This window comes from Trichosurus vulpecula, chromosome 5 (assembly GCF_011100635.1).
Source record: "Trichosurus vulpecula isolate mTriVul1 chromosome 5, mTriVul1.pri, whole genome shotgun sequence".
Lineage (NCBI taxonomy): Eukaryota > Metazoa > Chordata > Mammalia > Diprotodontia > Phalangeridae > Trichosurus > Trichosurus vulpecula.
In genome coordinates, this window is record NC_050577.1 from 249,905,300 (window position 1) to 249,921,148 (window position 15,849).

The 15,849-nt window shown below is 38.5% G+C and overlaps 1 pseudogene; it reads right to left on the bottom strand.

Annotated features, from left to right (window-relative positions):
• Positions 1–10,564: 10,564 nt before the first annotated feature.
• LOC118851239 lies at positions 10,565–11,344 on the bottom strand (annotated as a pseudogene).
• Between the last annotated feature and the right edge of the window lie 4,505 nt (positions 11,345–15,849).

Below are 15,849 nucleotides of genomic sequence, written 5' to 3' on the forward strand. Positions count from 1 at the left end.
TGACAGCTATGGGAAAGGAAAGGAATAAGCATTTATTAAGCATAAGCATTAATTAAGCACCTGCTATGTGCCAAGTATATGTTAAGTGCTTTACAAATATCTTATTTGATCTCATTTGGAAAAGATGGATTGGAAAGGGGAAAGACTAGAAGCAAAGAGACCAATAAAGAAGGAATGTATTACAACTGTCAATTACAGGTGATGGCTCTGAGAGCGGAAAGCTTCAGTCCAAGGTCCCAGACTGGACAGTTCCATCAGGAAGGATGTCCTGCAATTACCACAAACTCATCAAAACTGATCCACCATCATCTTACCCTATTCCCAACTTTCCTGTTTTTTAAATGGTACTCTTAGTCACCCAGGTTCACAAATTCAGACACCTTTGAGCCTTTGTTCCATGCTATGAAGGGGTATCTCCACAATATATCTTCCATCCAATCCAACCATTTTCAAAGTCCTGTCAATCCTGTCTTGACAATATGTCTCACATTAAATAATAGGCTAATAAAATTAATAATAGTAGTATTAATAATAATAGTAGTAATGATAATAATAGCTAGCGTTTATATAAAGGAGCAGCTAGGTGGCACAGTGGATAGAGCTCTGGGCCTGGAATCAGGAAGACCTGAGTTCAGATGTGACCTCAGACACTTTCTAGCTAAGCAACCTTGGGCAAATCTCTTAATCCTGTTTGCCTCAGTTTCCTCATCTGTAAAATGAAATTGAAAAAAAAAAGTGGCAAACCACTCCAGTATTTTTGCCAAGAAAGCTTCAAGTAGCATCATAAAGAGCTGAACACACTGAAATGACTGAACAACAACATTTATGTAATACTTCAAGTTTTGCAATGTGCTTTACCTATGTCAGCTCATTTTATTCTCACCACAGCCCTAAGAAGTAGGTACTATTATTACGTCCATTTTACAGTTGAGAAAATTGAGGCTGAGAGAGTCAAATGACTTGACAAAATGACAAGGCCAGGTTTTAATTCAGGTCTTCCCTACTCCAGGCTCAGTCTTTTATCCACTACATTGCCAAGCTGCCTAGATTGTAGATAGATACCGAACTAGAACATACATGAAAGGCCATGTAGTTCAACCCCCTCATTTTACAGATGAGAAAAATAAGGTACAGATTTACAAGTGATTTGCCTACACAAAGTAAACATCACAGGCAACTTTTAAACCCAGGTTCTGTGACTACAACTAGTGATCTTCCGCCATACCGTCCCACTAGGGATAACATACCACCACTGAGACAAAAAAAAAACAAAAACAAAAAACAGCTTGCCACTTCCACTGCTATTATCCTAGATCAGGGCTTCATTTCTTCTTCCCTATATTATTGTAATAACCTCCCAACAATGTCCCCTATCTACAATTCCCTTCCTTTCCAATCCTATCTTCTCATTACCAGGACAATCTTCCTAAAAGGTCTGACATTTTATTCTGCTACTCAGTGACCCACTGCTTGCTAAATAAAGTAACGAATTACTTGTTGATCGAATTGGATTGTTAGATTATGAACTCCTGGGCCTGGCGTTTAAAGCACTGTTTCAACTGGCTCCCACCTACTTTATCATCTACTACTGTTCTCTCCTCTTCATGTCCTCTATATTCTAGCAAAACCAAAATACTTATTATTCTCTGCTCTCATCCTGCCCTTTCCCACAGTTTGTGTCATTGAATGGACAATGTCTCTGAGCCTAGAATAGTTTCTTTGCATGCCTCTTGAAATTTTTACCTTCCTTCAAAATCTACCTCCTCTATCATCTAGGTGACACATTGCATAGACTGCTAGGCCCAGAGGAAAGAAGACCTGAGTTGAAATCCAGTCTCAAAAAAAAAAAAAGAAAAAGGAAAAAAAAGAAATCCAGTTTCATACACTTACTAGCTGTGTGACCTTGAGCAATTTACTTAACATTAATATGCCTCAGTTTCCTCAATTGTAAAGTGGGGATAATAAAATGAGGACTGACCTCACAGTCAGTCAATATACATTTATTGAGTATCTACTACTATGTGCCAGGCACTGTGCTAAGCACTAGGGATACAAAAAGAGGAAAAAGACAGTCCCTACCCTCAAGGAGCTTACAGTCTAACAGAGGAGACAGCAAGAAAACAACTGAGACTGAAAATGAGTGAATATAAGAAAATACCAAATTCAATGAAGAAATGCTAGGAGTTAAGAAACTCAAGAGATAAACCCTGAAGAATGAAATGATTTCACAATAATAAGCAGAGCTTCAGATGAGTAAAAATGGCTTCCACACAAGAATCACAAGAGTGGCTGGAAGAAATGATGCAAAGTATAGTGAATGAGTTATACTATAGGAGGAAAAATGGAAAGGAGAAATAAATACATTGGAAGAAATCATAGAAACCTTACTCAAGTAGTGGACTCCCTTAAAAAATAAAAATGAAGAAAACAGAACTCAATGACTCCATGAAACACCAAGAAACAAAGTTTTTAAAAAAAGTCTAATAGAAGAAAATGTAAGGAACGACTATCAAAAAAAATGGCATGGAAAACAGACTCCTTGAAAATCATAATCAAATAAAAAACCCGAACACTATTTCAAGAAATCATTTTTTAAAATTCTCAGATCCAGAGAGTGCAACTGAAAATAAAGGATCTACCAATCACTTCCTGAAAGAAACCACAGACTGAAAACATACTAGAATGTCATAGTCAAAATTCATTTCTCACAAGTCCAAGAAAGCAATATAGCAAAGAGTCATAAAGAAAGAGTTCAAGTACCAAGCAATGGCAGCTTCTTGAAAGTAGTGATTTTTTTAATTCTGTGGAGGGGGGGGCATATATATATGTGCATAGATGCATGTGTATATTACATATTATATATAGTGTTTTATGTATATAGAATATATTGTGTGTATATAGGATTATATATAGTATATATGTGCATGCATATATTAGATGATCTATGTGCATATGCATATATAAACTGTACGTTTATATACATGTGTGCACATATAATTTGTATATAGTATGTGTGTATATGTATATTATATATAAACATGTATAGAATATATATTGTATTTATATGTATATATAGAATTTTTATGTAATATACATGGATGTTGCATACGTACATATGTACGTATAGAATATTGTGTGTGTGCGTGTATACTGTCCCTTATACCTAGCATACTGCCTGGGACATAGTAGGGGCTTGACTGACAATGAGGATAACACAAGATTTAGAAGAAACTATGAAAAAGAGAGAAAATCTTGAAATGCTGGATCCCAAAAGGCAAAAGATAAAGAAAAACAAGCAAGAATAACTGACCCTGAAAAAAACACAACTAAAAACTAAAATACAAACAGTGGAGACCAGGGAAACCTTGAAAAGTAAATACATTTGAGCAGTTGGAGGGGGCAAAATGATGTACAAATGCTTCCATTCTAATAAGTGACGAGATATCCCTTCAGAATCCTGCTATTTTGAAGGAGCATAAAGGGAGTAAAGAAAGGCAAGCACAGATCTTGGGTGTGGCTTTGTTGGTTTTTAGAGAGGAAAGGAAAGGGAGAGAAAAGAAAGTGACCTGGAAAAGAAATGAGGAAGAAGGAAGAAATTACTATTCCACATAAATGGGAGAAAAAATGTAGAGAAAAGTGGTGGAAGGTGTGGAGGAGCAAGCTTCTCATGGTTTCACTCTCATCTTGAACTTGATAAAGGAGAGTTGAATACATATACACACAATTTCATGTTGAAATAATTAAATTCAACAGGGAAATAGGCAGAAACAAGGAAAGAAGGAAAATAAAGCTAAGGAGAGAATAATAACAAAACACAGCAAGAAGAGTTGATGAAATCAGAGATTGGGGTAGAGAAACAGAGGAATAGGAAGAGCGTATTTCAATTACAGATCAACAATGTTGATCACATTCCTTCTCTTTCTTCATCCCCTTCTTCTTTTAAAATGGAAGGGGTGAATGGGAGAATGGGAGCAGGAGGGAAAGATGAACACATATGAGTTGATGGTGGAGAATGATGCTTAATCAACAACGAACTCAGAAACGAGAAGAGGGTAGTAGCAAGAATTAGAAAATAGGAACCAATATGTTGTTTGTGAGAAACACACTTGGAACAAAGATTCACACAGAGTTAAAATGATAGGTTGGAGCAGAACTTATGTTTCGCATAAATTCAAAAAATCAGGAGTAGTAATTTCATAATTTCAGGCAAGGCAATAGTAAAATAAACAAGGTTCAAAGAGGCTCAACATGTGGGAGGACCAGGATTCCTAAAGCAACTTCTCTGACCCTGACACAACTTCCTTCTCCCACACAAGCTGATTGACCCTAGATTCCTTGATGCAGCTCCATGGTTTGGGGACATAAAAGGTCCCAACCTTGTGTAATCAGGGCCTCTCATACTTGGTGGGTATCCAAGACTACACAAGTCTCCACATCCTAATGACTGTGTCTAAAGAATCTAAGTGCCACTGTATGCTTGTTGCCCTTGCTGTGTTAGGGCAAAGTAAATCTCTACCTTTGTTTAATGTTTAGTGACTTGTGAGTGCCTCATTTCATATCAACATCAAACTTGAACAAAGAGGGTACTGATTTTAGAACTATGCCTACAACACAGGGAAGTCACAAGTCACCATAGGTAATGAAATAATATAAATGTTTATAATATGTTCATCAAATACCATAGCATTTATGCTATTTTAAGGAAAAGTTAGTTGAATAATAAGAAGTAGCAAAACTTAAATAAGTGGGGACCTTAACCTATTCCCCCTTTAAGAGTTAGAAAAATCCAATAAAAAGTTATATAAGAAAAAGGTCAAGGACCTGAAAACAATTTGGATCAGTTAGATATGATAAATCTTTGCTGACTACTGAATGGCAATAGAAAGGAACATACATATTCTCAGGAACATATAGCATCTTTACAAAAATTGACCATGTTCAAAGGTATAAAAACCTCATAAGCGAGTCAAAAAAAATAGAACCATTAGACATGTTCTTTAATGACAATAATGCAATAAAAAGTATAATCAACAAGGTACATTTAAAGACTGGACTTAAGCTTAAATGGAATCTAAATAATTTAATCTTAAAGAAATCATTGGGGTTAAGGAGAAATAATAGAATCATTATAGAAACAAAGATAATTTTATTTAAAAAAAACAACAACAAGACAACATACTAAAACATTTGGGATACAGCCAAAGCAGCATTTAGGGGAACATGTACATCTCTAAACATTTTCATAAACAAAAGAGAGAAAGAACAGATCAGTAAGAATGGAATTTTAAAAATTTAAAAAACAACAAAATTTAAAATCTCAACTAAATTCAAAGGTAGAAATTCTCAAAATCAAAGATGGGACAAAAATGAAAGCAAAAAATCTATTGAAGTGATCAAATTAGCTGGGTATTTTTAAAAAATAGGTAAATAGACAATCTAATAATTTGCAGCTACACCAATTATGCATTTAGTGTGCCTGTTTTCCTGGAGTCCTTCCAGCGTTTGACATTTTCTTATTTTATCTTCTCTATAAATCTGATGGGATGAGGTAGAGACCACATCAATATTTTAAAAATAAAAAGTATATGACTATCAATAGATGTACGAAAGTTTTGTTTGTTTTTTTTACAAAATATAGCATTTCTTTGTTAAAAGAAAAACATTAAAAAAGCATAGGAATAAATTAACTGCTTCCTAATAGAAGAGATGGTATCTCTACAAAACCAAGAATTAACATTATATGTAATGGTAAAACACTAGAGGCTTTTCCACTAAGATAAAGGATAAAGCAAGAATGCCCACTGTCACCATGATTATTTGATATTGTTCCAGAAACACTAGCTATAGTAATAATATGAAAAGAAATTGAGGGAATAAACATAGACAAAGAGGACATTGAAATAATTTATATCTTTAAACAGCAGTATATAAAATAAACCCATTATGTGTCTATTATGTGGTAGGCACTTTGCTAACCACATCATAAGCCTGGGACAACCCCTCTTTAATGCAAATGGACACTATGTTTTTAAGTCATAATTGTGGTTTGTCCTTCATTCTAGAAGAAGACCATGACATCAGGGAAATGATGACATGACTTGCAAATGAATTTGATTTGAGTGAGAGAGAGCTGTGCAAAGTCACCAGACTCACTTTCTCCTCCAGAGCTATCTGGGTCCAGTGGCCAAATGTATATCAGGATGACTGAAGATGGCCCAGGATGCAGGGAGAGACCTTGGCCTTTTTAAATAAGGTCTTTTCAAGTTTGCACTTCCAGTGAGGCAAGGTGCATTCAGTGAATAAATCTCTTTAGGAAGTGAGTCAAGGGATGGCCCATTTAATTAAAAAAAAAATACTGGGAGGGGAAGACCCTCAGGGTATAATATATTTCCAGGTAACCCCCTTCCTGCTAAAGCTCAGATTTTCTTTGTTTCTTACTAGTAGCTACAAATCTTCATTTATTCTTCCAAGCTTCCTTTCTCATCAAATATTTTATTAAATCTTCTCTTAAACAGGTGAATATACTCTAGTCCCTACCAAGCAAGAGTTGGAGAGTGAAGAGAACAATTCATAGAGTTTCTTTAAGTTACAAGATATGTTATCAGATTGAATATGTTGTTTGCACTGAATCAGTTCTTACTCAGGCCTGCTCACCTCACTCACTTACCTCAGCCTTCTAGTCAGCTCTCAGAGCAATATCTAATAATTTGGTGCCTGGGGCAAGTCTCTTCAAAAAAAAAAACTGGGGCTAGCACCATGAAATGCACCAGTAGGTTAACTTTTAATCACAAATTCACTGCGGGGAGGGAGGAGACCCTGGGAAACAAGGAAGGGGTTAGACATAGGACCATCAGAAACCCCTGGCCATATAGGTGAGATCCCAGGACTTATTCTGGGGAGGCCAGCAGCAGCAAGTGTGGAGAAAAGGAGCATTGTGGGATAGGGCCAGTCTAGAAGGAACCCACTTAAGGAAGAGCTACTGGGGAGGAAGTTTTCCATATGGCAGCTCACTATTTTGGGCAGCTAGGTGGTACACTGAACAGAGTGCCAAGCCTGAAGTCAGGAAGATTCATCTTCCTGAGTTTAAATTCAACCTCAAACACTCACTAGCTGTGTGACCCTGGACAAGTCACTTAACTTTGTCTCAGTTTCCTCATCTGTAAAATGAGCTAGAGAAGGAAATGGCAAACTACTGCAGTATCTTTACCAAAAAAGAAGAGTTGGACATGACTGAACAACTAAAAGCTTATGACTCAAGTTAAGTCTTGGCAGTGACTAGTAAGCTCAATTCTTTTTATGCTGCTCATTCTCCGTACTTTTCCAGCTCCTTGCTTGCAGGTTGATTCTTCTCCCCACTCCCTTTAAACTTGAGGATAGAGATATTTTGTTTGCTTGTTTTTATATCCCTTGGCTTAGCATATAGCAAAAACTTAAATACTTTATCTATCTACACAAAAGGAAGGGAGAGAAACATTTATTAAGCAGTATCTTATTTGATGCTCGCAACACTATGACCTCATCATAAAACTGCTCTCTTCCAAGTTACCAAAGATCTCTTAGCTGCCAAATCCAGTGACCTTTTTTCAATCTTCATTCTCCTTGACCTTTCAGCAGCCTCTGACACTGTTGTTCACTCTCTCCTTGATACTCTTTTCTCTTTAGGTTTTTGGGAGACCACTTTCTCCTGGTTCCCTTCCTACCCATCTGATCTCTCCTCTGTCTCTTTTGCCAGATCCTCTTCCAGATCTCAATCTCTAACCCTTTAACCCCTAGGTGTCCTTTAGGGCTCTGTCGTGGGTCCTCTTCTCTTCTCCCTCTATACTGCTTGACTTGGTGAGCTCATCAGCAACCAAGGATATAATTGCCATACCTATTCTGATGATTCTCAAATTCTACTTATCCTGTCCTAACCTCTCTGCTGTCTTCCAATCTCTTACCTCCAGCTGCTTTTCCAACACATTGAATCAGATGTAAAATAGACAACTTAAACAACATTTCCAAAACCAAAATCTTTCTCCCTAAACCCTCCCGAACCCCACCTTCCCAATTACTGTGAAGACAGCACCATCCTCCCAGTCCCTCAGGCTTGCAACCTAGAAGTCATTCTGGATTCCTCACTATCTCTCACCCACTGTATCCCAGCTATTGCCAAGGCCTGCTGGTCTTATCTTTGTAACGTCTCTCAAATATGCACCCCACCCTTTCTCCCCTGACGCTGCTACCACTTTAGTTCAGGCTCTCATCACTTCAAGTCTTGATTCTTGCAAGAGCTACTGTTGGGTCTTCCAGCCTCAAGTCTCTCTCTATTGCAGAGAGGCTCCATTCAGCCACTAACGCAATTTTCCTAAAGCACAGGTCTGACTATGTCACTATAGCACTGAAGAAACTCCAATGGTTTCTGGTCAGCTCCAGGATCAAATACAAAATCTTCTGTCTGGTTTTCAATGACCTTCATAACCTGGCCCCCTCCTACCTTTTTGATCCTTTTATACCCTAACTCACTGCCACATACTCTGCGATCCAATGACACTGGTCTCCTTGCTGTTCCATAAACAAAACATTCCATCTCTTGGCTCTAGGCACTTTCTAGGTCTGTGTCACATGCTTGCAATGCTCTCTGTCCTTATTCTCCCTACTGGCCTCCTTAGCTTTCTGTAAATCCCAACTAAAATCCCATATTTTACAGGAAGCCTTGCCCAACCCTTCTTAATTCCCTTCTTAATTATTTTCTATTTCTCCTATATATAACTTATTTAGACATATTTGTTTGTTGCTGTCTCCTCCATTAGATTTTGATGTCCTTGAGAGCATGGACTGTCTTTTTCCTCTTTTTGTATTCCCAGTGCTTAGCACAATGCCTGGCATGTAGTAGGCGCTCAATAAATGTTTATTGACTGACTGTGAGGTAGATGCTGTTATTATCCCCATTTTACAGTTGAAGAGGCAGACAGAGGTTAAGTGACTTGCTCAGGGTCACACAGCTAGGACTTGTCTGAGACTGCATTTGAACTCAAATCTTTCTGACTCCAAGCACTTCTAATGCCTATAAGAGTTTTTAGTAAATTCTAAATTTTGGTTTTACTGTTGTTCAGTCATTTCACTTGGGATTTTCTTGACAAAGATCCTGGGGTGATTTGCCATTTCCTTCTCCAGCTCATTTTACAGATGAGGAAACTGAGGCAAACAGGGTTAAGTGACTTATCCAAGGTCACACAGCTAGTAAGTGTCTGAGGCTGGATTTGAACTCTAGAAGATGAGTCTTCCTGATTCCAGGCCCAGCACTCTATCCACTGCAGCACTTAGCTACGCCTCAACAAACAATTTTGGTGCCCTGATTGTTTTGTGTGGGCCCCATTCCCCCTGCCCACCTTACAACTTTGGGCCTGTAACATTATTCTGTGTTTATCATATCATAGCTTCTATCATAACTGTTTGTGTACAGCTCTCATCCCCAAACAAGGTTGCACTCTCCTTGAGTGTAGAATCTCTGTCTTGTTTTCATCTTTGCATCCCCAACACTAACATAGTACATTACACATTGAATTGAATCCCTAGGGCTATGGCAGAGAAAAGTCAAGTGTCATCTTAGTAGGGGCTCTGAACCATCAACCAAAAATGAGCCAAGGCTCATAAGCTATGTCAGAACTACAAAAATAGCATCTGCTAATCAGCTTTCTATTTAGGCAGCTCACCACTTTATTAATTATAATAAATTATGTCCTACTGTGAGTGGGAATGATTCATTCACCCTCAGAAGTGTATGTACACTCCAGCTGGGTTTTTTTTTTCTTTTTCTGCTTTTAATTTAAAGCAATCCTTGCGCCAAACTCTGATAATAAAAATAGCCACTTTTGGCCAGTCAGCAGAAAGTGAAAGTCACTATAGAGCAGCTCAATTCATTCCTGTAAGTAACCTGAAGTTCTCATTGTATTGCTGGGGAATGAAAATTCAACACCATCAGGTATCCTAGAGACTTTAGTTTCAGGTTATTATTGACACTTGCTGAGGTTCAAGGTAAATATTTCTGAGAGGGAAGGACTTTCACATGTTTTGGCAAAGCAAGAGAGGAGTAGGCCTGACCAAGCAGACAAAGAAAGCCTCAGGAGAGAGAAGTTTCATGCCACCCAATACATGTAACTTTTTTTTCTTCAACTTATCAGATTTCTGAAAGGTTGGAGAATTGTGTAGACTTCCTAATACTTAGATCCACTTCACTGGCTTTTATAGTTTTTATTGGAAGCTAGCTCACAGATTTAAAGCTAGAAGTGATCCTAGTATCCATCCAATCTAATCCCTTCATTTTACAGGTGAGAAGACTGAGGTCTGGAGAGTTAGGTAAGTGATTTGCTTAAGTGGTCACACAGGTAGTGACAGGTGGAATCTGATCTCAAGTCCTCTTTCTCCAAATCTGGTTGAGAGGTCACGTGGAATGGTGGAGAGCAAGGGAACCTTGAAGTCAGGAAAACCTGGATTCGATTCTTCTTTCTTACACATATTTGCTGGGTGATTTTGGTGCTAATTTTTTTTCTGATTTATTAAGACATTTTCCACAAGATTTCTTCAATTAGAAGTTCTTTGAAACAATAGCATCGTTTTTTGCCAGTCAGAGAATGGAGTCATCAGAATCCCCCATTCTACGAATTGCTCCACATTGCATAGGTTTTAAACTGGCCATTGCATCTGCCTGTAACATTGTCAACCTCGGCCGCGTTCATCTGGATGGATGCGTGGTCCTTGGCCCCAATGATCCTGTTGCTCACGGAGCATTTCAGTGGCATGTACAGATCCATGAACTCTCTGGCATCATTCTGTACATCAGAGGCTGAGGCACTGAGTGCAAATGCGAAAGCAGTGAAAGAGAAAACTTGGTGCTAATTCTGATCCTGCCTAATCCTATGATAAGAGGTAGCTAGGTGACACAGTGGATAGAGTCCAGGGCCTGGACTCAAGAAAACCTGAGTTCATATTTGACCCAAGACACTTACTAGCTGGGTGACCTTGGGCTTTGTTGTTTGACCTCTCTCAGTCTCAGTTTCCTTATCCCAGGGTTGTTGTAAGGATCAAATGAGATATTTGTAAAGTGCTTCAGCACTGTATAATGGTTAATGATTATTACCATCCTGGTTACTGGGCAGATTACTTTACCTCTTGTTGTCCCAGACAAATGTCTAAGACTACGAATTAATGACAAGTGGCCAATTTACATTTGTGGAGGGAGTTCAACCTTTCGAGTTCCAGATGTAAGTTCATGTGGTCTGTTTGTGCCCGATCTGTGGTAAAGCCTTCCAAGATTGGATTGGTGTGATCAGCCACAACTGGACACACTATACCTTGACTCCAACATAGTGTTGTCATTTTGGTCCTCTTCAAGAACAGACAACAACCAACTAACCAACATGATAGAAATCACAAGTCTAGACAAAAAGATACAGTATTACAGAGAATCCAGAGCCAGACATGGCCAAGTGGCCAGTACACATGCCAGCTACAGTGATACAGAAATACCAATAACCACCATTTATAAAGCAAAAAGACAAAGAAAGCCTCAGAATTTACAATTTACAGTTTCTGAACTTGGAAGGACAAGAATCTTGGAGCAGTAGAAAGCCCACTGGGATTTGGAATCAACAAACCTGAGCTCAGATTCTGGCTTTGCCCAAGAGATGACTTGCATGAAACAAAGTCAGCCTTTTAATGGCAGTCCTCCTGATCCCATGCACACCACACTAGCTTGAGATCTTTCCTCTGGACCTTCACTTCCTGCTTCTTTCTCAACCCCCTTGCGTTTAGACTTTCCCAAGAATTACTGGGTTCCTAACCTAATCTAGCTACTGATTTATACTTCCTCAAATACTTATCTGGAACCTACATAATCTTTTCCCAGGAATGAGTTTTCCCTCAATCCTAGTAATTGTCCTATTTACTCATTGGCTTATGTCCATCTACCTTGTCATCCCATTCAGAGAAATAGGACAACCCCCTAAATTTTACATGTGTTGTTGTTGTTCAGTTGTTTTAGTTGAGTCCAACTCTTTGTGACCCCATTTGGGGTTTTCTTGGCAATGATACTGGAGTGGTTTGCCATTTCTTTCTCCAGCTCTTTTTACAGATGAGGGAATTGAGGCAAATAGGTTTAAGTGACTTGCTCTGGGTCACGTGGCTGGTGTCTGAAGCCAGATTTAAACTGGAGTCTTCCTGACTCCAGGCCCTCTCTCCACTGCACCCCAACAACAACCAACCAGTTTAGTCTCTGATTTACCCTTACCAAAGTCCTTATCTAGAACCTAAATATCTTTCCCCGGGAAGGAGGTTCCCCTCCATTCCAGTAATTGTCCTAATCATTGGTTCATCTCCATCTACCTTGACCTCTCATACAAAGAAATAAATTTTACATATGTGACAACCAAGGCTCAAAAAATTAAATGGCTCTCCCAAAGTCATACAACTATTTTGTGGCAGAGCTGAGATTATAACCAAGTGTCCTAAGTTCCTGACATACTTTTCCAGGGCATTAGAGCGGATTAAAGAGGATGGGGGGTGGGGGCGGAGAGTGCCTTGAAATATTCTGAATGGTCTACATCATAAAAACATTGTTTTTCAGTTGCCTGGTTGAAAACATAATTAGATCAATCTCTTATCCAGAATGCTCATTCTCAACATATTTTCATTTATGTATTCTATACATGAAGCAAACTAGGAACAAAGGACTGGCCTGCATTCTCTCATTTGTTTGCACATGCATAATGAACCATGCATGAAAGTTTAATCAGAAGGAAACTGAATAGAAACTACTGGCCTGGTAACTACATAGCCCATGGTCATTTGAGAAAGCCAAATCTTATAGTTCTGAGAGACTTGTTAGCAAAGTCACATTGACTTATCTGGAAGCTTCTCTTCCAGTAGTTACCAAAGACAGCAATGTGGCATTTGAGGTAATGGTAAAAGAGAAAATGTTTTTTCAAGAAAAAGGAAAATTAAATAGAAAGTTAACCATAGTGCATTATTAGAATTAACATAAGGGATACGTGTAAGTAGAATCTTTTTTTTTTTTTTCTATTGTAGCCCATAGTCTGGAGCTACACTCCAAAACCTACTCCTGCTGGCCAGCTGGATCCACAGAGACTCTAAGGGACTCTCAGGGCCTGGGGTTTGGTTTTTTAATGCAATAACTCACAAGCCCCCACTGGCTTGCTTCCGTCCAATGATTATCAGTTAATATCAGTCAGACTTAATTGGATTTTAGAAAGGGGTATTTACTGAGTTGACATAAAATATCCCTGTTCTCTCCATCTCCCCAAAACTTAAATTTCCCACCAGCTGATTATTAAATTTTCCTTGTGAGCATTTACACCTCAGAAAATGCTAATCACTACAAATCAGGGTTTGATTTAATATTTTGTTATTATCTAGACTTAACACAATATTAATAATGCAGATGATTAAACTTGAAAATATATGTACCTACTTCCTTTTTCTAGCCCAGTTGTTAAACATTTACCAGTATATCCTTGTATTGTTCTATAAACATTGCTTGAGTTCAGCAGGAGGGCAGCAGAAGGTTCAGGGAAGGAATTCATCATCAGACTGGAGGCCTGGTCACTTTATATTACTACTGCTACTACTACTGGTACTACCACTACTACTACTACTACACATCCATCATTTCATTTGAACCTCACAACACCTCTGTCTATGGCCTTCTGAAGCCATCCCTTATAGGCTCCAGAGCCCACACACAACACATACCAGAACTGGTGAAGAAGGCAATGATGATCCATTTGTCTAGAGTTGTCCCAAAGCTGCCTATTTGAATTTTACCAGCTGAACTTCACTCTCAGTTTCCCATTCCTCAAGAATAGAACCCAGGGACTGAACATATGTAACAAGAATTTCTAATACCTCCCAGAAGCTGGCTAGAAAAAAATGGATCAAAAGAACAATGGGAAAGGTAGGAAATGTGTAGAGTCATACATTTTCCAGAGCCCCCAAGTTACAGCTCTTCGCCCTTGAAGAGACTGTCATTCTAGGCCATTTTCTTTCTTGCTTCTCACAGAATAGGAGGCTACGTAGCCACTTTGTTATTTATCCCTGAGTCTACTGTTGCTACTGTAACCTAGCAGAATGCAACAAGGACAACATAAACAACCACAGCAACAGAGCTGAAACAATTCTGGAGAGGTGCAATAGGGAAGGAAGGAACTTGGAGTAGAGAAAGCATCAAGGCATTCACTGCCCAGGCAGTAGTGAAGTTGCAGAATGGTACCAGGAGACAGACTAGGGTTGCTGTGAGACCTTAGTCAATGGTGAGGCCACATTAGGAGACTGATCCCAAAACACAGCGCTTCCTCATTTCTTCTGATTATTTGCAGAGGCAATCCCAGTGAATTGTAAATATACAATCCCTTCCCTCATTTATTCCTCCATCTACTGGTAAGGAAGAAATTTGAGGTGTTGGGGGAGATCACTGGGTGAAGCACCTCCTCAGGATTGGGTAATATAGTTTCTTTACCATTGTGTTATGTGATGACTCTTACAATTGTTCACTATATTGTGTTTGAATAAAATCACGTGTTCTCTAAAAAGCCCTGAATGAGGCTAGTTGGCCAAGAAAAGATATCTAAAATTCGGGAGGAATGGAACCACTTGAAGTTGACCAAGAAAAGATATCTGAAGCTCAGGAGGAGTAGAACCACTTGAAGAATGACATTATTTCCATAATTTTAAAATTCTTAATTCTGAAGTTTTCCCCTTTTCTTTTTCCATACCCCTATATCAATATTGGATCAAGACTAGTCCGGCTACATCACAAATTCCTAGAGAGCTTGGAACAATAGGATTAGGAGTAGTCTGGAAGTTCATACACAAGTACCCTCTGGTGAGCAATGGACATAATTTGGCATTTGGAAAAGCCAGTACATTTGACATAACCACTTGGCTTGGAATAGTGCCCTCTGGTAGACAAAATGTGTACCATACTTACCTTGCTGGTCAATTACTCAGTTAATTGACAACATTATTTTTCTATAAGTTTTAGAAAGCAGAGACATGAACCTGGTGTGGTAGCTATTGCTTCAGCAGCACCAAAGTGTGTAGTAGCCTCCATTAATGTCATATTTTTATGAGTCCAGGTCTTCTTAGTTACATGAATAAAATGAGGGCTATTGATTTTTTTTTTAAAACTTTGGCAGCATGCATGATTTACCCAATCTTTTCAGCCTTTTCTTTGACTATGTACTAACTTAGCTCCAATCTTATCTTCCTTTCCTTTCTCACACCCTACTGTTTGGAATTGAAGGCATTTATTATATAGTTTGGAACACCTTAAAGGACATCTAACACAGTCCCCTCATTTTGTAGATAGGAAAACCAAGGCCATAAATTTAGATGACTTGTTTGAGTCACATGGATAGTAAATAAAAGAATTTGAAACCAAGTCTTCTGGCTCCAAATCCAGTGGATTTTTAAAAATTACAATCCCTTTTTGTTAAAAAGCAGCATTTCTACACCATCTATACCTTCATATATCTCTATTTAATGATAGCAAGAGACAACGATTTCTTCAGATTTTATCATAAGTCTTGAAGGTTGGGTAGATGTACAAGAGACACCATCGTGGAGGATGTTTCTTCCTAGTCTCTGGAGATCAAAAAGCTAGAAAGAGATTGAGTTCCTCTCTGATGCTTGACTGTCTGGGCATGGGCAACAGAGAGTAAGGGAAGCTACACTCAACTGAATCAATACAATGTCTTCAATGAATATCCTTGAGTATCATCCCCCTACTATAACTAAGTCAATTTCCTTCTGTTAACTATTGAGTCTTGTATGAGTGTTTTGTAACCCCAGTCCCAA